Source organism: Phyllobates terribilis, unplaced genomic scaffold (assembly GCF_046119375.1).
Source record: "Phyllobates terribilis strain yellow unplaced genomic scaffold, ASM4611937v1 Scaffold_3__8_contigs__length_932513732, whole genome shotgun sequence".
Lineage (NCBI taxonomy): Eukaryota > Metazoa > Chordata > Amphibia > Anura > Dendrobatidae > Phyllobates > Phyllobates terribilis.
The window spans coordinates 26078836-26097774 of NW_027362763.1; the positions used below are offsets into that span (position 1 = coordinate 26078836).

General features: G+C 44.8%; 1 protein-coding gene across 2 annotated transcripts in view; it reads right to left on the bottom strand.

Annotated features, from left to right (window-relative positions):
* The window catches only part of GAREM2 (GRB2 associated regulator of MAPK1 subtype 2), a 133995-nt gene that overhangs the window by 105233 nt on the left and 9823 nt on the right, over positions 1-18939 (bottom strand). The window lies entirely within an intron of this gene.

Below are 18939 nucleotides of genomic sequence, written 5' to 3' on the forward strand. Positions count from 1 at the left end.
TGGGGGGGGGGGGTCCTTCTCTCTTTGCTTTTAGCTTCACACAACTAAGTCCTGCGAATCTTATTCCCCTGTGATGTCAGTCACTAATTGAGTAATTGATAAAGGGGGCTTCCTCCATAGTTGAACAAGTCTAAGAATGTTTTTACATTCGGAACCCATCTGGTAGTTACAAGTATTAATGGCCGCCTTATGTTCCCCTGTACGGTGGAGTACATCTCCGTCACTTTGTTGACCTTATCTCTTGGATTTTAACAGTTAAAGGAATAAAAGTATTCACATGTTTTTAATTAACCTTGTCTTCCTGGGCGCCGGATCAACACTTCCTTCTCAGCAATTACCAGAGCGCCCGCAGTAACGATCGCGGACCCCCGGGCTCAATACAGGGGGCGAGCTGGTATATGTCTTTGTCTGCATTCACAGAAATAAACACATGAAATAGATCCCTCTGTGTGTAATGACTCTATATAATAGATCCCTCTGTGTGTAATGACTCTATATAATAGATCCCTCTGTGTGTAATGACTCTATATAATAGATCCCTCTGTGTAATGACTCTATATAATAGATCACTCTGCGTGTAATGACTCTATATAATAGATCCCTCTGTGTGTAATGACTCTATATAATAGATCCCTCTGTGTGTAATGACTCTATATAATAGATCCCTCTGTGTGTAATGACTCTATATAATAGATCCCTCTGTGTGCAATGACTCTATATAATAGATCCCTCTGTGTGCAATGACTCTATATAATAGATCCCTCTGTGTGTAATGACTCTATATAATAGATCCCTCTGTAATGGACTCTATATAATAGATCCCTCTGTAATGGACTCTATATAATAGATCCCTCTGTAATGGACTCTATATAATAGATCCCTCTGCATGTAAGGACTCTATATAATAGATCCCTCTGTAATGGACTCTATATAATAGATCCCTCTGTAATGGACTCTATATAATAGATCCCTCTGTAATGGACTCTATATAATAGATCCCTCTTCGTGTAATGACTATATAATAGATCTCTCTGCGTGTAATCACTCTATATAATAGATCACTCTGTGTGTAATGACTCTATATAATAGATCCCTCTGTGTGTAATGACTCTATATAATAGATCCCTCTGTGTGTAATGACTCTATAGAATAGATCCCTCTGTGTGTAATGACTCTATAGAATAGATCCCTCTGTGTGTAATGACTCTATATAATAGATCCCTCTGTGTGTAATGACTCTATATAATAGATCCCTCTGTGTGTAATGACTCTATAGAATAGATCCCTCTGTGTGTAATGACTCTATAGAATAGATCCCTCTGTGTGTAATGACTCTATAGAATAGATCCCTCTGTGTGTAATGACTCTATAGAATAGATCCCTCTGTGTGTAATGACTCTATATAATAGATCCCTCTGTGTGTAATGACTCTATATAATAGATCCCTCTGCGTGTAATGACTCTATATAATAGATCACTCTGCGTGTAATGACTCTATATAATAGATCACTCTGCGTGTAATGACTCTATATAATAGATCCCTCTGTGTGTAATGACTCTATATAATAGATCACTCTGCGTGTAATGACTCTATATAATAGATCCCTCTGCGTGTAATGACTCTATATAATAGATCCCTCTGTGTGTAATGACTCTATATAATAGATCCCTCTGTAATGGACTCTATATAATAGATCCCTCTGTAATGGACTCTATATAATAGATCCCTCTGTAATGGACTCTATATAATAGATCCCTCTGCATGTAAGGACTCTATATAATAGATCCCTCTGTAATGGACTCTATATAATAGATCCCTCTGTAATGGACTCTATATAATAGATCCCTCTGTAATGGACTCTATATAATAGATCCCTCTGTGTGTAATGACTCTATATAATAGATCCCTCTGTAATGGACTCTATATAATAGATCCCTCTGCGTGTAATGACTCTATATAATAGATTCCTCTGTGTGTAATGACTCTATATAATAGATCCCTCTGTAATGGACTCTATATAATAGATCCCTCTGTAATGGACTCTATATAATAGATCCCTCTGCGTGTAATGACTCTATATAATAGATCCCTCTGCGTGTAATGACTATATAATAGATCCCTCTGCGTGTAATGACTCTATATAATAGATCCCTCTGCGTGTAATGACTCTATATAATAGATCCCTCTGTGTGTAATGACTCTATATAATAGATCCCTCTGTAATTGACTCTATATAATAGATCCCTCTGAGTGTAATGACTCTATATAATAGATCCCTCTGTGTGTAATGGCTCTATATAATAGATCCCTGTGTGTAATGACTCTATGTAATAGATCCCTCTGTAATGGACTCTATATAATAGATCCCTCTGCGTGTAATGACTATATAATAGATCCCTCTGTGTGTAATGACTCTATATAATAAATCCCTCTGTGTGTAATGACTCTATATAATAGATCCCTCTGCGTGTAATGACTCTATATAATAGATCCCTCTGCGTGTAATGACTCTATATAATAGATCCCTCTGTGTGTAATGATTCTATATAATAGATCCCTCTGCGTGTAATGACTATGTAATAGATCCCTCTGCGTGTAATGACTATATAATAGATCACTCTGCGTGTAATGACTCTATATAATAGTTCCCTCTGTGTGTAATGACTCTATATAATAGATTCCTCTGCGTGTAATGACTCTATATAATAGATCTCTCTGTGTGTAATGACTCTATATAATAGATCCCTCTCTGTGTAATGACTCTATATAATAGATCCCTCTGTGTGTAATGGCTCTATATAATAGATCCCTGTGTGTAATGACTCTATATAATAGATCCCTCTGTAATGGACTCTATATAATAGATCACTCTGTGTGTAATGACTCTATATAATAGATCCCTCTGTGTGTAATGACTCTATATAATAGATCCCTCTGTGTGTAATGACTCTTTATAATAGATTCCTCTGTGTGTAATGACTCTATATAATAGATCCCTCTGTGTGTAGTGACTATATAACAGATCCCTCTGTGTGTAATGACTCTATATAATAGATCCCTCTGTGTGTAAAGACTCTATAGAATAGATCCCTCTGTGTGTAATGTGTCTATATAATAGATCGCTCTGCGTGTAATGACTCTATATAATAGATCGCTCTGCGTGTAATCACTCTATATAATAGATCCCTCTGTAATGGACTCTATATAATAGATCCCTCTGCGTGTAATGACTCTATATAATAGATCCCTCTGCGTGTAATGACTCTATATAATAGATCCCTCTGCGTGTAGTGACTATATAATAGATCCCTCTGTGTGTAATGACTATATAATAGATCCCTCTGTGTGTAATGACTCTATATAATAGATCCCTCTGTGTGTAGTGACTATATAATAGATCCCTCTGTGTGTAATGACTCTATAGAATAGATCCCTCTGTGTGTAATGACTCTATAGAATAGATCCCTCTGCGTGTAATGACTCTATATAATAGATCGCTCTGCGTGTAATGACTCTATATAATAGATCGCTCTGCGTGTAATGACTCTATATAATAGATCCCTCTGCGTGTAATGACTCTATATAATAGATCCCTCTGCGTGTAATGACTCTATATAATAGATCCCTCTGTGTGTAATGACTCTATATAATAGATCCCTCTGTGTGTAATGGCTCTATATAATAGATCCCTCTGTGTGTAATGGCTCTATATAATAGATCCCTCTGTGTGTAATGACTCTATATAATAGATCCCTCTGTGTGTAATGACTCTATATAATAGATCCCTCTGTGTGTAATGACTCTATATAATAGATCCCTCTGTGTGTAATGACTCTATATAATAGATCCCTCTGCGTGTAATGACTCTATATAATAGATCCCTCTGCGTGTAATGACTCTATATAATAGATCCCTCTGCGTGTAATGACTCTATATAATAGATCCCTCTGCGTGTAATGACTCTATATAATTGATCCCTCTGCGTGTAATGACTTTATATAATAGATCCCTCTGCGTGTAATGACTCTATATAATAGATCCCTCTGCGTGTAATGACTCTATATAATAGATCCCTCTGCGTGTAATGACTCTATATAATAGATTCCTCTGCGTGTAATGACTCTATATAATAGATCCCTCTGCGTGTAAGGACTCTATATAATAGATCCCTCTGTGTGTAAGGACTATATAATAGATCCCTCTGTGTGTAAGGACTCTATATAATAGATCCCTCTGCGTGTAATGACTCTATATAATAGATCCCTCTGCGTGTAATGACTCTATATAATAGATCCCTCTGCGTGTAATGGCTCTATATAATAGATGCCTCTGCGTGTAATGACTCTATATAATAGATCCCTCTGTGTGTAATGACTCTATATAATAGATCCCTCTGTGTGCAATGACTCTATATAATAGATCCCTCTGTGTGTAATGACTCTATATAATAGATCACTCTGTAATGACTCTATATAATAGATCCCTCTGTGTGTAATGACTCTATATAATAGATCCCTCTGTGTGTAATGACTCTATATAATAGATCCCTCTGTGTGTAATGACTCTATATAATAGATCCCTCTGTGTGTAATGGCTCTATATAATAGATCCCTCTGTGTGTAATGGCTCTATATAATAGATCCCTCTGTGTGTAATGGCTCTATATAATAGATCCCTCTGTGTGTAATGACTCTATATAATAGATCACTCTGTGTGTAATGACTCTATATAATAGATCACTCTGTGTGTAATGACTCTATATAAAAGATCCCTCTGCGTGTAAGGACTCTATATAATAGATCCCTCTGTGTGTAAGGACTCTATATAATAGATCCCTCTGCGTGTAATGGCTCTATATAATAGATCCCTCTGTGTGTAATGACTCTATATAATAGATCCCTCTGCGTGTAATGACTCTATATAATAGATCCCTCTGCGTGTAATGACTCTATATAATAGATCCCTCTGCGTGTAATGACTCTATATAATAGATCCCTCTGCGTGTAATGACTCTATATAATAGATCGCTCTGCGTGTAATGGCTCTATATAACAGATGCCTCTGTGTGTAATGACTCTATATAATAGAGCCCTCTGTGTGTAATGACTCTATATAATAGATGCCTCTGTGTGTAATGACTCTATATAATAGATCCCTCTGCGTGTAATGACTCTATATAATAGATCCCTCTGCGTGTAATGACTCTATATAATAGATCCCTCTGCGTGTAATGACTCTATATAATAGATCCCTCTGTGTGTAATGACTCTATATAATAGATCCCTCTGTGTGTAATGACTCTATATAATAGATCCCTCTGCGTGTAATGACTCTATATAATAGATCCCTCTGCGTGTAATGACTCTATAGAATAGATCCCTCTGCGTGTAATGGCTCTATATAATAGATGCCTCTGTGTGTAATGACTCTATATAATAGAGCCCTCTGTGTGTAATGACTCTATATAATAGATGCCTCTGTGTGTAATGACTCTATATAATAGATCCCTCTGCGTGTAATGACTCTATATAATAGATCCCTCTGCGTGTAATGACTCTATATAATAGATCCCTCTGCGTGTAATGACTCTATATAATAGATCCCTCTGCGTGTAATGACTCTATATAATAGATCCCTCTGCGTGTACTCTATATAATAGATCCCTCTGTGTGTAATGACTCTATATAATAGATCCCTCTGTGTGTAATGACTCTATATAATAGATCCCTCTGCGTGTAATGACTCTATATAATAGATCCCTCTGTGTGTAATGACTCTATAGAATAGATCCCTCTGCGTGTAATGACTCTATATAATAGATGCCTCTGTGTGTAATGACTCTATATAATAGATCCCTCTGTGTGTAATGACTCTATATAATAGATCCCTCTGCGTGTAATGACTCTATATAATAGATCCCTCTGTGTGTAATGACTGTATATAATAGATCCCTCTGTGTGTAATGACTCTATATAATAGATCCCTCTGTGTGTAATGACTCTGTATAATAGATCCCTCTGTGTGTAATGACTCTATATAATAGATCCCTCTGTGTGTAATGACTCTATATAATAGATCCCTCTGTGTGTAATGACTCTATATAATAGATCCCTCTGTGTGTAATGACTATATAATAGATCCCTCTGTGTGTAATGACTCTATATAATAGATCCCTCTGTGTGTAATGACTCTATAGAATAGACCCCTGTGTGTAATGACTCTATATAATAGATCCCTCTGTGTGTAATGACTCTATATAATAGATCCCTCTGTGTGTAATGACTCTATATAATAGATCCCTGTGTGTAATGACTCTATATAATAGATCCCTCTGTGTGTAATGACTCTATATAATAGATCCCTCTGTGTGTAATGACTCTATATAATAGATCCCTCTGTGTGTAATGACTCTATATAATAGATCCCTCTCTGTGTAATGACTCTATATAATAGATCCCTCTGTGTGTAATGACTCTATATAATAGATCCCTCTGTGTGTAATGACTCTATATAATAGATGCCTCTGTGTGTAATGACTCTATATAATAGATCCCTCTGTGTGTAATGACTCTATATAATAGATCCCTCTGTGTGTAATGACTCTATATAATAGATCCCTCTGTGTGTAATGACTCTATATAATAGATCCCTCTGCGTGTAATGACTCTATATAATAGATCCCTCTGCGTGTAATGACTCTATATAATAGATCCCTCTGTGTGTAATGACTCTATATAATAGATCCCTCTGTGTGTAATGACTCTATATAATATAGGAGTTTCACTTTTTGTATTGAAGAACTGAAATAAATTAACTCTTTGATGATATTGTAATTTAGTGCGATGCACCTGTCGATCTGCACAGCATTAATGGAATCTGATAAGGCGGGTGACAACCAATATGGACACCAAATGAGTCCTGACAAACAAAGGAAAGCTGCGTACCAGGAGCGGCAGCCATACTAGAGTCACCCAGCTTTCCCAGAAACAGATGATAAGAAATGTCTGAAGGGTTAAAAAACGGAAGTGCGGGTAGACGTTTGCACTTTGTAAACTTGAAGGAATGGATGTCGCTCATTCCTCTGTTCCTGCAGACTGACCCAGCTTTCCCAGGGCCAGACTGGATTTCTGCAGATTATCGCTCTCGCTTTTAGTTTCAGCCTTGCTGGATTTTATTTCGATTGATTTTCTTTTTTCTAAAAAGTCCCGAAACCAACTTCATAGAGTCTCCATGGCAACAAGCGGAGCCCGCTGTACCCGGCGTCACCGCGCCAGGCAGCGCAGCCGGCCGACCACATGGGGGAGGGGCACATGCACATCCTCCAACATGGACAACTGCTCCCATCATGCACCGCTGCGACGGCGACCACGTGCTGCACGCAGCTGCTGCAGAACACATTGAGGCTTTCTGAAATTCTGCAGCTTTCCCCTGCACTGAGTGTTAGGATTGTTCTGCATGTTCTCCATTTTATCTACATCCAGGGACTACAGTCATTACTGACCTAATTCTGCTCACAGCTGAGGGTTTGTTACAGTGGTATCCGCTCTGGATTACAGACATTTGACCTGCACTCATACATTGCAACAAAGTATCAGGGCCACAGAGGACTGTCCGGGCTGGATACAATGTATCAGGGCAGGGAATGTGTCCAAGACTCCATACATAGAGGAATCCCACCTGCAGGAGATACAGTGTAACAGACCCTCAGCTGTGATTATCTGTGATGACGCGGAGGCAGCGGGTCGCCATCATCTGCTCTGGATGACGCTTATATCCATTGATTGATCCATATCGGAAGTCGTTACCCCGAGGAGGAAGAACGATCCACCGCCCCCGCTGTGACCGCGCCAAAAATAACCGCTCAATACGACAGCAGGAAGAACCGATAACCGCTGGCACCGACCCCATAATATAGCTCCACAGCAACAATGGGCAGAAAGATGCTGCCCCTATACTGCGCCCCCCACGCCCGGCCACAGTAATTACACAGTGATGTGCTCACTAAATTATCAAAGCACCGACTGATCTATTCTCATGAACTGTTCTGCATAGAGGAGACTTATCACCAGATCCCAACAGTGCGGCATCCAATATGTAAAGTAGTTCTCCAACACTAGGGGGAGCTCCCTGTATAGAGAGATACATGATAAGATCCTGTCTGCAGCCACCACTAGGGGGAGCTCCCTGTATACAGAGATACATGATAAGATTCTGTCTGCAGCCACCACCAGGGGGAGCTCTCTGTGTACAGAGATACATGATAAGATCCTGTCTGCAGCCACCGCTAGGGGAAGCTCCCTGTATACAGAGATACATGATAAGATCCTGTCTGCAGCCACCACTAGGGGGAGCTCCCTGTATACAGAGATACATGATAAGATCCTGTCTGCAGCCACCACTAGGGGGAGCTTCCTGTATACAGAGATACATGATAAGATCCTGTCTGCAGCCACCACTAGGGGGAGCTCCCTGTATACAGAGATACATGATAAGATCCTGTCTGCAGCCACCACTAGGGGGAGCTCCCTGTATACAGAGATACATGATAAGATCCTGTCTGCAGCCATCACTAGGGGGAGCTCCCTGTATACAGAGATACATGATAAGATCCTGTCTGCAGCCACCACTAGGGGGAGCTCCCTGTATACAGAGATACATGATAAGATCCTGTCTGCAGCCACCACTAGGGGGAGCTCCCTGTATACAGAGATACATGATAAGATTCTGTCCGCAGCCACCACTAGGGGGAGCTCCCTGTATACAGAGATACATAAGATTCTGTCTGCAGCCACCACTAGGGGGAGCTCCCAGTATATAGAGATACATAATAAGATTCTGTCTGCAGCCACCACTAGGGGGAGCTCCATGTATACAGAGATACATGATAAGATTCCGTCTGCAGCCACCACTAGGGGGAGCTCCCTGTATACAGAGATACATGATAAGATCCTGTCTGCAGCCACCACTAGGGGGAGCTCCCTGTATAAAGAGATACATGATAAGATCCTGTCTGCAGCCACCACTAGGGGGAGCTCCCTGTATACTTTAAATGCATTTACCTCTATAATAACTGTATCCAGTGAGTTCAGTCAGGTGTGTGGGGTCCGGCTGTTGCTCCGCTATTCCTGTGATCTGGCTTTGTGTCGGGCTCTGTTATTCCTGTGATCCGGCTTTGTGTCGGGCTCTGCTTTTCCTGTGATCCGGTTTATGTCAGGCTCCGCTATTCCTGTGATCCGGGTTTATGTCGGGCTCTGCTATTCCTGTGATCCGGGTTTATGTCGGGCTCTGCTATTTCTGTGATCCGGGCTTATGTCGGGCTCTGCTATTCCTGTGGTCCGGTTTATTTCGGGCTCTGCTTTCCCTGTGATCCAGTTTATGTCGGGCTCCGCTATTCCTGTGATCCGGGTTTGTGTTGGGCTCCGCTATTCCTGTGATTCGGTTTATGTCGAGCTCTGCTATTCCTGTGATCCGGTTTATGTCGGGCTCCGCTATTCCTGTGATTCAGGTTTATGTCGAGCTCTGCTTTTCCTGTGATCCGGGTTTATGTCGGGCTCTGCTATTCCTGTGATCCAGGTTTGTGTCGGGCTCTGCTATTCCTGTGATCCGGGTTTATGTCGGGCTCCGCTATTCCTGTGATCCGGTTTATGTCGGGCTCCGCTATTCCTGTGATTCGGTTTATGTCGGGCTCCGCTATTCCTGTGATCCGGTTTATGTCGGGCTCCGCTATTCCTGTGATCCGGGTTTATGTCGGGCTCTGCTATTCCTGTGATCCGGTTTATGTCGGGCTCCGCTATTCCTGTGATTCGGTTTATGTCGGGCTCCGCTATTCCTGTGATTCGGTTTATGTCGAGCTCTGCTTTTCCTGTGATCCGGGTTTATGTCGGGCTCTGCTATTCCTGTGATCCAGGTTTGTGTCGGGCTCTGCTATTCCTGTGATCCAGGTTTGTGTCTGGCTCTGAAATTCCTGTGATCCGGTTTATGTCGGGCTCCGCTATTCCTGTGATACAGGTTTGTGTCGGGCTCCGCTATTCCTGTGATACAGGTTTGTGTCGGGCTCCGCTATTCCTGTGATCCGGCTTTGTGTCGGGCTCTGCTATTCCTGTGATCCAGGTTTGTGTCGGGCTCTGCTATTCCTGTGATCCGGTTTATGTCGGGCTCTGCTATTCCTGTGATCCGGCTTTGTGTCGGGCTCTGCTATTCCTGTGATCCGGCTTTGTGTCGGGCTCTGCTATTCCTGTGATCCGGCTTTGTGTCGGGCTCTGCTATTCCTGTGATCCGGCTTTGTGTCGGGCTCTGTTATTCCTGTGATCCGGCTTTGTGTCGGGCTCTGTTATTCCTGTGATCCGGCTTTGTGTCGGGCTCTGCTATTCCTGTGATCCGGCTTTGTGTTGGGCTCTGTTATTCCTGTGATCCGGCTTTGAGTCGGGCTCTGTTATTCCTGTGATCCGGCTTTGTGTCGGGCTCTGCTATTCCTGTGATCCGGCTTTGTGTTGGGCTCTGCTATTCCTGTGATCCAGGTTTCTGTCGGGCTCTGATATTCCTGTGATCCGGGTTTCTGTTGGGCTCTGCTTTTCCTGTGTTCCGGGTTTCTGTTGGGCTCTGCTATTCCTGTGATCCGGGTTTCTGTTGGGCTCTGCTATTCCTGTGATCCGGGTTTCTGTTGGGCTCTGCTATTCCTGTGATCCGGGTTTATGTCGGGCTCTGCTATTCCTGTGATCCGGGTTTCTGTTGGGCTCTGCTATTCCTGTGATCCGGGTTTATGTCGGGCTCTGCTATTCCTGTGATCCGGGTTTCTGTTGGGCTCTGCTATTCCTGTGATCCGGGTTTCTGTTGGGCTCTGCTATTCCTGTGATCCGGGTTTCTGTCGGGCTCTGCTATTCCTGTGATCCGGTTTATTTCGGGCTCTGCTGTTCCTGTGATCCGGTTTATTTCGGGCTCTGCTGTTCCTGTGATCCGGGTTTCTGTCGGGCTCTGCTTTTCCTGTGATCCGGGTTTCTGTTGGGCTCTGCTATTCCTGTGATCCGGTTTCTGTTGGGCTCTGCTATTCCTGTGATCCGGTTTCTGTTGGGCTCTGCTATTCCTGTGATCCGGTTTATTTCGGGCTCCGCTATTCCTGTGATCCGGGCGGATATATAAAGCAATGATCAGCAGCGGCTCTGCGGGAAGCTGTAATTATGGAGTTAACGCTGAGTTGTCAGGAAGGTGTCAGGGCTGTAATTACTGCTGAGCAAAGTCACAGGAGAAGTAGGTCAGAGCTGGGATCAGCCCCCACAAGAGTGTCAGCTCCTATGTACACTCCTGTGGGGGCACTGTGGATATCACTGTAACTATGGAAGCACTGTGGATGTCACTGTTATTATGGGGGCACTGTGGATGTCACTGTTATTATGGGGGCACTGTGGATATCACTGTTATTATGGGGGCACTGTGGATGTCACTGTTATTATGGGAGCACTGTGGATATCACTGTTATTATGGGAGCACTGTGGATGTCACTGTTATTATGGGGGCACTGTGGATATCACTGTTATTATGGGAGCACTGTGGATGTCACTGTTATTATGGGGGCACTGTGGATATCACTGTTATTATGGGAGCACTGTGGATATCACTGTTATTATGGGGGCACTGTGGATGTCACTGTTATTATGGGAGCACTGTGGATGTCACTGTTATTATGGGAGCACTGTGGATATCACTGTTATTATGGGGGCACTGTGGATGTCGCTGTTATTATGGGAGCACTGTGGATATCACTGTTATTATGGGGGCACTGTGGATATCACTGTTATTATGGGGGCACTGTGAATATCACTGTTATTATGGGGGCACTGTGGATGTCACTGTTATTATGGGAGCACTGTGAATGTCACTGTTATTATGGGAGCACTGTGGATATCACTGTTATTATGGGGGCACTGTGGATATCACTGTTATTATGGGGGCACTGTGGATGTCACTGTTATTATGGGGGCACTGTGGATATCACTGTTATTATGGGAGCACTGTGGATATCACTGTTATTATGGGGGCACTGTGGATGTCACTGTTATTATGGGAGCACTGTGGATATCACTGTTATTATGGGGGCACTGTGGATATCACTGTTATTATGGGGGCACTGTGGATGTCACTGTTATTATGGGAGCACTGTGGATATCACTGTTATTATGGGGGCACTGTGGATATCACTGTTATTATGGGAGCACTGTGGATGTCACTGTTATTATGGGAGCACTGTGGATATCACTGTTATTATGGGGGCACTGTGGATGTCACTGTTATTATGGGAGCACTGTGGATGTCACTGTTATTATGGGGGCACTGTGGATGTCACTGTTATTATGGGAGCACTGTGGACATCACTGTTATTATGGGAGCACTGTGGATATCACTGTTATTATGGGAGCACTGTGGATATCACTGTTATTATGGGGGCACTGTGGATATCACTGTTATTATGGGAGCACTGTGGATGTCACTGTTATTATGGGAGCACTGTGGATATCACTGTTATTATGGGGGCACTGTGGATGTCACTGTTATTATGGGAGCACTGTGGATGTCACTGTTATTATGGGGGCACTGTGGATGTCACTGTTATTATGGGAGCACTGTGGACATCACTGTTATTATGGGAGCACTGTGGATGTCACTGTTATTATGGGAGCACTGTGGATATCACTGTTATTATGGGAGCACTGTGGATATCACTGTTATTATGGGGGCACTGTGGATGTCACTGTTATTATGGGAGCACTGTGGATATCACTGTTATTATGGGAGCACTGTGGATATCACTGTTATTATGGGAGCACTGTGGATGTCACTGTTATTATGGGGGCACTGTGGATATCACTGTTATTATGGGGGCACTGTGGATATCACTGTTATTATGGGGGCACTGTGGATGTCGCTGTTATTATGGGGGCACTGTGGATATCGCTGTTATTATGGGGGCACTGTGGATATCGCTGTTATTATGGGGGCACTGTGGATGTCACTGTTATTATGGGAGCACTGTGGATATCACTGTTATTATGGGAGCACTGTGGATGTCACTGTTATTATGGGGGCACTGTGGATATCACTGTTATTATGGGGGCACTGTGGATGTCACTGTTATTATGGGAGCACTGTGGATGTCACTGTTATTATGGGGGCACTGTGGATGTCGCTGTTATTATGGGAGCACTGTGGATGTCACTGTTATTATGGGAGCACTGTGGATGTCACTGTTATTATGGGGGCACTGTGGATGTCACTGTTATTATGGGAGCACTGTGGATGTCACTGTTATTATGGGAGCACTGTGGATGTCACTGTTATTATGGGAGCACTGTGGATATCACTGTTATTATGGGAGCACTGTGGATATCACTGTTATTATGGGGGCACTGTGGATGTCACTGTTATTATGGGAGCACTGTGGATGTCACTGTTATTATGGGAGCACTGTGGATATCACTGTTATTATGGGGGCACTGTGGATATCACTGTTATTATGGGAGCACTGTGGATGTCACTGTTATTATGGGAGCACTGTGGATGTCACTGTTATTATGGGAGCACTGTGGACATCACTGTTATTATGGGAGCACTGTGGATGTCACTGTTATTATGGGGAGCACTGTGGATATCACTGTTATTATGGGGGCACTGTGGATGTCACTGTTATTATGGGAGCACTGTGGATGTCACTGTTATTATGGGAGCACTGTGGATGTCACTGTTATTATGGGAGCACTGTGGATATCACTGTTATTATGGGGGCACTGTGGATATCACTGTTATTATGGGAGCACTGTGGATGTCGCTGTTATTATGGGAGCACTGTGGATATCACTGTTATTATGGGGGCACTGTGGATATCACTGTTATTATGGAGGCACTGTGGATGTCGCTGTTATTATGGGAGCACTGTGGATATCACTGTTATTATGGGAGCACTGTGGATGTCACTGTTATTATGGGGGCACTGTGGATATCACTGTTATTATGGGAGCACTGTGGATATCACTGTTATTATGGGAGCACTGTGGATATCACTGTTATTATGGGAGCACTGTGGATGTCACTGTTATTATGGGGGCACTGTGGATATCACTGTTATTATGGGAGCACTGTGGATATCACTGTTATTATGGGAGCACTGTGGATATCACTGTTATTATGGGAGCACTGTGGATGTCACTGTTATTATGGGGGCACTGTGGATATCACTGTTATTATGGGGGCACTGTGGATGTCACTGTTATTATGGGAGCACTGTGGATATCACTGTTATTATGGGAGCACTGTGGATATCACTGTTATTATGGGGGCACTGTGGATATCACTGTTATTATGGGGGCACTGTGGATGTCACTGTTATTATGGGAGCACTGTGGATATCACTGTTATTATGGGAGCACTGTGGATATCACTGTTATTATGGGGGCACTGTGGAACTAAACCTCCCAAAAAACAACTTTTTCCATCATCCCGGACAATAGGGTGACGATGCTTTTCCCCCCATATGATGGTGACAAGGTCACAAGGCAAAAGTGATCACTAAGTGGCTCAGAGAACAAAACATTGACATTTTGTGTCCACTGCCGGGAACCCCCAGATCCCAGTGAGAACCAGCAGTAAGTCCTCAAACAGCAACAAACAAAACCCAGAAAGTGGGATAACTCCGAGCTCTGATGAGACAAGAACGGGCGGCCATCAGAATGAGGGGCAGAAGTGTGGAGAATAAGGGGCAGAAGTGTGGAGGAATAAGGGGCAGAAGTGTGGAGAATAAGGGGCAGGAGTGTGGAGGAATAAGAGGCAGAAATGAGGAGGAATAAGGGGCAGAAGTGTGGAGGAATAAGGGGCAGAAGTGTGGAGGAATAAGGGGCAGAAGTGTGGAGGAATAAGGGGCAGAAGTGTGGAGGAATAAGGGGGCAGAAGTGTGGAGGAATAAGGGGGCAGAAGTGTGGAGGAATAAGGGGCAGAAGTGTGGAGGAATAAGGGGCAGAAGTGTGGAGGAATAAGGGGCAGAAGTGTGGAGGAATAAGGGGCAGAAGTGTGGAGGAATAAGGGGGCAGAAGTGTGGAGGAATAAGGGGGCAGAAGTGTGGAGGAATAAGGGGGCAGAAGTGTGGAGGAATAAGGGGCAGAAGTGTGGAGGAATAAGGGGCAGAAGTGTGGAGGAATAAGGGGCAGAAGTGTGGAGGAATAAGGGGCAGAAGTGTGGAGGAATAAGGGGGCAGGAGTGTGGAGGAATAAGGGGCAGAAGTGTGGAGGAATAAGGGGCAGAAGTGTGGAGGAATAAGGGGCAGAAGTGTGGAGGAATAAGGGGCAGAAGTGTGGAGGAATAAGGGGCAGAAGTGTGGAGGAATAAGGGGCAGAAGTGTGGAGGAATAAGGGGCAGAAGTGTGGAGGAATAAGGGGCAGAAGTGTGGAGGAATAAGGGGCAGAAGTGTGGAGGAATAAGGGGCAGAAGTGTGGAGGAATAAGGGGCAGAAGTGTGGAGGAATAAGGGGCAGAAGTGTGGAGGAATAAGGGGCAGAAGTGTGGAGGAATAAGGGGCAGAAGTGTGGAGGAATAAGGGGCAGAAGTGTGGAGAATAAGGGGCAGAAGTGTGGAGGAATAAGGGGCAGAAGTGTGGAGGAATAAGGGGCAGAAGTGTGGAGGAATAAGGGGCAGAAGTGTGGAGGAATAAGGGGCAGAAGTGTGGAGGAATAAGGGGCAGAAGTGTGGAGAATAAGGGGCAGAAGTGTGGAGAATAAGGGGCAGAAGTGTGGAGGAATAAGGGGGCAGAAGTGTGGAGAATAAGGGGCAGAAGTGTGGAGAATAAGGGGCAGAAGCGTGGAGGAATAAAGGGCAGAAGTGTGGAGAATAAGGGGCAGGAGTGTGGAGGAATAAGGGGGCAGAAGTGTGGAGAATAAGGGGCAGAAGTGTGGAGAATAAGGGGCAGAAGTGTGGAGGAATAAGGGGCAGAAGTGTGGAGGAATAAGGGGCAGAAGTGTGGAGGAATAAGGGGCAGAAGTGTGGAGGAATAAGGGGCAGAAGTGTGGAGGAATAAGGGGCAGAAGTGTGGAGAATAAGGGGCAGAAGTGTGGAGAATAAGGGGCAGAAGTGTGGAGAATAAGGGGCAGAAGTGTGGAGGAATAAGGGGCAGAAGTGTGGAGAATAAGGGGCAGAAGTGTGGAGAATAAGGGGCAGAAGTGTGGAGGAATAAGGGGCAGAAGTGTGGAGAATAAGGGGCAGAAGTGTGGAGAATAAGGGGCAGAAGTGTGGAGGAATAAGTGGCAGAAGTGTGGAGAATAAGGGGCAGAAGTGTGGAGAATAAGGGGCAGAAGTGTGGAGGAATAAGGGGCAGAAGTGTGGAGAATAAGGGGCAGAAGTGTGGAGAATAAGGGGCAGCACTGAGAATATTGAGGTGTCACAGAAATTATATCTATTTGTCAATAAAATGTAACAACTTCTGGAATGTTTACAATTGTCTGTCAGTAACCATAGAAACGTCTGTTAGAGTTTGTTACAATCGTGTTCAGTCTGGACAATCCTCCTGAGCCTGAACTCCAGCAGTGACACATCTGACTGCACTGATACAAAGTAACAAACCCTCAGGACAGAAGGGACTTGTGCTGCTGATACTAATGCCCCATTTTCCAGGATAGTTTTCCCTTTTAATATGGGATATATAAACTGCTCAGCCCGATCGCCCCCCAGCCGCAGCTTCGGTGCTTCCAGTAATCGCCCCCTTGAGCACATTAGCGGCCCCCTCCTCAGCGCAAACCACTAACCTAATAAGAGTGCGCACCAGTGACTGACCAGTAATGGGTCTGGGGGGCACAGACTTCCCGGGATCGACAGGAAAATGCATTTCTGCTTTTCTATTGACCTGTCCCCGTGTGACCTGAGTGACGGCATCCTGCACAGTGAGGATGGGGACAGGCTGCAAGTGCAACTCACTAAGCGGGGGCTGACAGGGTGGGGCTGTCAGGGCAGGGGCGGGGCTGTCAGGGCGGGGGCGGGGCTGTCAGGGCAGGGGCGGGGCTGTCAGGGCAGGGGCGGGGGCGGAGACTTGGACATAAGTATCCTACAACAGATGACAATACTCACTCTGTAGTGGGCTAAAATGCTGTATCCTCACCCATCCCTTGTAGACTGTGAGCCCTCGCGGGCAGGGTCCTCTGCTCCTGTTCCAGTCACTGACTCGTTTTGGTAAGATTATTGTAATTGTTCTTGTATTATACCCCTATCACATGTGAAGCGCCATGGAATAAATGGCGCTATAATAATAAACAATAATAATAATAATAATAATAATAATAACAACAGAGAGAAGCATAGGAGGTAAGTTAACCCTCTGCTGGCCTGTTTTTGTGGATGTAGGGGCGTCCTCTGGTCCTAGTGACAGTTTTTCTCACACTTATCCTGAGGTGGCCAGGGCATGCTGGGAGTTGTAGTTTTGCAACATCCGGCGAGCACCTGCCTGGAGATCAGCACAGACCCTTCATGTCCAGATCTGTAATAAGGAGCTGCCATCACCCCACACCTGGAATCACTCCAGACATAGCACTAATGTTCCCATCAGGAGCCGTCCTCCTGTCACTGCCCCCCTTCCCTACTTCTGTCACTGCCCACTCCTCCTGTCAGGGCCCCTTTTACTCCTCCTGTCACTGCCCCCCTTCCCTCCTTCTGTCACTGCCCACTCCTCCTGTCACGACCCCTTTTACTCCTCCTGTCACTGCTCCTCTTTACCTCCTCCGGTCACTGCCCGCCCTTCCCTCCTCCGGTCACTGCCCACTCCTCCGGTCACTGCTCCCTTCCCTCCTCCTGGCACTACCCCCCTTCCCTACTCCAGTCACTGCCCCCTCCTCCAGTCACTGCCCCCCTTCCCTCCTCCTGTCACTGCCCACCTTTACTCTTACTCCTTCTGGCACTGCTCACTCATCAGGTCATTTCCCCCCTCTACTCCTCCTGTCACTGTCACCCTTCCCTCCTCTTGGCATTATTCCCCGCCTCCTGGCACTACCCCCTTCAATATAACAATCTGAATTGACTCTGGATTCGGAAGTGATGATGTCAGCTCTGTGCCCCTTGGAGCAGATAAGTGCCATCTGTGCGGGCAGCTGGCGCCTCCAATGTTGGGGAAGATTCCCATGTGGTTCCTGTCCCTGCACAGCACATCCCGGCCCCCCAGTCCTCAGAGCAGCCGACACTGGCCGCCAAGAAGAGCTGCACTTCACATATTGACCTGTACTCTAGTCACATCCAGAGCTGCATTCATAGTTCTGCTCCCTCCATGCTGAGCAGAACACCTCATCATAGGAACTCAATCCTCAGTATAATCCCTGTATAAGATCACGGCCCCACTATCAGTATTTGGTCAGTATTCGGTCAGTATTTTTTCTCAGGAGTTGGAGTCAAAACCAGATGAGGAACAATCAGAGAAAAGGTATAATAGAAACAAGTCACCAATTCTGCATTTATCACCCACTCCTGAGAACAAATACTGACCGAATACTGACCAAATACTGATAGTGGGGCCGTGGCCTAAGGGGTTAATCTGTAGAACGTGGTCCTGGGGGGCTCATCAGTGTCTACGCCTCCTGTCCCTCCAGCTGTTGGAGGACTACTACTCCCAGGATGTTGGCGGCTCATGTCCCGGCTGCTCAGCACCCTGGAGAGCGGAGGAGGATAGGATCAGAGGGAGAGGATTCAGGATCTACAGACGATGGAATCAGACTCCATCCCCCCCTCTGCCGACTGACAGCGAATGAATCTCATGCAGACCCAGAACTTCTCACAGCTGAGGGTTTGTTACTATTGTACCCAGTGATACCGTCTGCTGAGCTGCGTATCTAATCCTGTGTGATACCGTCTGCTGAGCTGTGTATCTAATCCTGTGTGATACTGTCTGCTGAGCTGTGTATCTAATCCCGTGATACGCTATCAGAGAAG